Raw genomic sequence first — 3,503 nt, 5'->3', positions numbered from 1 at the left:
TTATTAAGCACTTAAATTATTGGAATATTTTTTTTTTACAAATAAATACAAATCATCTCAACTATCACTATTTATTACGGGGGAAACTATTTCAAAAGTCAGATTGGTAAAATAATTTTCTTGTCCATCATAATTTTCCCAATTAGCACAATGAGCATGATCCTGAACAACAAATTCGTGGATTTGCTTGATAAAACAGGACATCTTTTCGTATGCACATTAAATGCTTTTTTTTTCCTTTTGTTCTTTTATTTAACCAAACTATCTGGTAGATCCGTGATGATTCAATGGATAGTAAAAATAGTTTTTTTTTAAAATTTATTTTACAATATTGAAAAGTTAATACGATAATCCTTTACTTAAATTTATTATTTTTTCATTTTCTTAGTGGCTAAAAGCGTTAAAAAGAAGAAATCGTTGCTTATATACTGTATATACGCAGGGCCCTATATCCTCCCGTAATATAATTCTACCATACTTTTACATTACCAGAGGAAATAATTGTAAACAAAGTAGGGGGCCCACAATGAGGTACAATATGTAAGTATGCATGTCTATATATCTAAATGCGTATAATAGCGTTAAAGCGGAGAAATTGTTTCTCATATACCGTAGATATGTCCCCATTCTCTTAATTCAAACCTAGAATTTTCAAACTCGGTCAGATATTAGATTATAAGATATATTACCATACCAAAGGAAATTATTAATCTCTATTATAAATTAAAAGGCCAGGATAGCCTGGTTGGTAAGGCACTGGGCCCATGTCCAAGAGTTCGCGGGCTCGATCCCCGCGAGCCAAAGATTCACAGTATTGTAAATGGAGACTGGTGCACGTTAAATCGGTCGGATCGCAAAGTCCTCCATGCTCCCATAACGAATCAATACCTCTGGGGGTACAGATCCCGGAGCTTCCTTGTCTTCAGGATTGGTTCAAAATTATAAGGTTACGGAGTTGAACATTAGTAGTCGTAGACCCAAAATTGGATCGACTGATCAACGACGGATATAAAATTAAATTTAAAGACAAATAAGAGGGCTCACAATGCGGCATAGTTGCAAATTAGGGGCTGTGGCCCATGGAACCGATCAAGACAAATTCGGGCCCAAAGAGCACCAAATATTCCGGGCCCCTTACAAAATGTTTTGAAATTAAATTACTGAAGAGTAGTCCAAACAATAAGAGTTCGCCTTCCAGTGAGGTGAAACGGGGTTCGATCCCGGCGATGGCTGGTCGAAGCGAATTCCGCATCCGCTTGCACCGTCCACAGTGCTGACGAGAAATATCCTCAGTGGTAGGCGGATCATGGGTTAGAGCCCCCTTGTCGTCTGTCTAACTGTGGGAGGTTCTCGTGGTCATCCTCTCCATGTAACGCAAATTCAGGTTAGTTGGGTTACGGGAACCCAGGTTCTCCAGGGATAACTTATCCGCAGCACTGTACCAACCACGCAACGCTTCACACGAAGCTCTCGCGAATATTTAGCTTTAAGTACCCTTTTCCAGAAAGTAAACAAAACGCATTTTGGTCCTTTGTTGGTCCCCTAATAAACGTATAAAAATTTCCTTTGTCACGATTCTTCGGCACATTACACCTTAATTTCTGACCGAGTTTGAAATATATAGGTCTATTTTAAAGGAAGTTAAGGGGGGTGACGTGTGCATGCCTCCAGAGGCCATATTTGTCTTTTTTCCTGACATTATTCGTGCTTTAAGAGCGAGATATACTTATTTTTATAATAAAAACACTTTATTTTCGGTAAAATATGGAAAGACTTGTTGTTAAAATAATAATAAATAAATAAATAAAAAATAAATAAAGTATTCTTCATTTATCCGCTTTTATGCTATTATTTGCTGTTTTTCAAAAGAAAAATAATAATTTTTATAATAAGAAAACGTTATTCACGCTTAAACACATTAAACAAATAATATGAAATAAAATAAACAATGAGAAAAATTAAAAAATCTCAAATCACAGCTGGGATTCGAACTCAGGTTCTCCAGGGTTAACTTATCCGCAGCACTCTACCAACCACGCCACACTTCACACGAAGCTCTTGCAAATATTTAGCTAAAAGTACCCTTTTACGGTAAGTAAACAAAACGTATTTTGGTCCTTTGTTGGTCCCCTAATAAACCTATAAACATTTCCTTTGGCACGATTCGTCGGCAGATTAAACCTTAATTTCTGACCGAGTTTGAAAATTATAGGTTTATTTTAAAGGGAGTTAAGGGGGGTGACGTGTGCATGCCTCCAGAGACCATATTTGTCTGTTTTTCTGAGATTATTCACGCTTTGAAACCAAGATATACTTATTTTTATATAAAAAACACTTTATTTTCGGGAAAATATGGAAAGACTTGTTGTTAAAATAATAATAAATAAATAAATAAAAAATAAATAAAGTATTCTTCATTTATCCGCTTTTATGCTATTATTTGCTGTTTTTCGAAAGAAAAATAATAATTTTTATAATAAGAAAACGTTATTCACACTAAAACACATTAATAAAATAATATGAAATAAAATAAAAAATGAAAAAAATTAAACATCTCAAATCGCCGCAGGGTTTTGAACCCAGGTTCTCCAGGGTTAACTTAACCGCAGCACTATACCAACGACGCCACGCTTCACACAAAGTTTTCGCGAATATTTAGCTTTAAGTTCCCTTTTCCAGAAAGTAAACAAAACGTATTTTGGTTCTTTGTTGGTCCCCTAATAAACGTATAAAAATTTCCTTTGTCACGATTCTTCGGTGCATTAAACCTTAATTTCTGACCTAGTTTGAAAATTATAGGTTGATTTTAAAGGGAGTTAAGGGGGGTGACGTGTGCATGCCTCCAGAGACAATATTTGTCTGTTTTTCTGAGATTATTCACGCTTTGAAACCAAGATATACTTATTTTTATATAAAAAACACTTTATTTTCGGGAAAATATGGAAAGACTTGTTGTTAAAATAATAATAAATAAATAAATAAAAAATAAATAAAGTATTCTTCATTTATCCGCTTTTATGCTATTATTTGCTGTTTTTCAAAAGAAAAATAATAATTTTTATAATAAGAAAACGTTATTCACACTAAAACACATTAAACAAATAATATGAAATAAAATAAACAATGAGAAAAATTAAACATTCTCAAATCACAGCAGGGATTCGAACTCAGGTTCTCCAGGGTTAACTTATCCGCAGCACTCTACCAACCAAGCCACGCTTCTCACGAAGCTAATGCGAATATTTAGCTTTAAGTACCCTTTTCCGGAAAGTAAACAAAACGTATTTTGGTTCTTTCTTTTTCCCCTAATAAAGGTATAAAAATTTCCTTTGGCACGATTCTTCGGCACATTAAACCATAATTTCTGACCGAGTTTGAAAATTATAGGTTAATTTTAAAGGAAGTTAAGGGGGGTGACGCGTGCATACTTCCATAGACCATATTTGTCTGTTTTTCTGCCACCATTCGCGATTAAGGACAGAGATATGCTTATTTATATATAA

The sequence above is a fragment of the Parasteatoda tepidariorum genome, chromosome 3, assembly GCF_043381705.1.
Source record: "Parasteatoda tepidariorum isolate YZ-2023 chromosome 3, CAS_Ptep_4.0, whole genome shotgun sequence".
Taxonomy (NCBI): Eukaryota; Metazoa; Arthropoda; class Arachnida; order Araneae; family Theridiidae; genus Parasteatoda; species Parasteatoda tepidariorum.
This window is presented reverse-complemented; position numbering follows the sequence as displayed.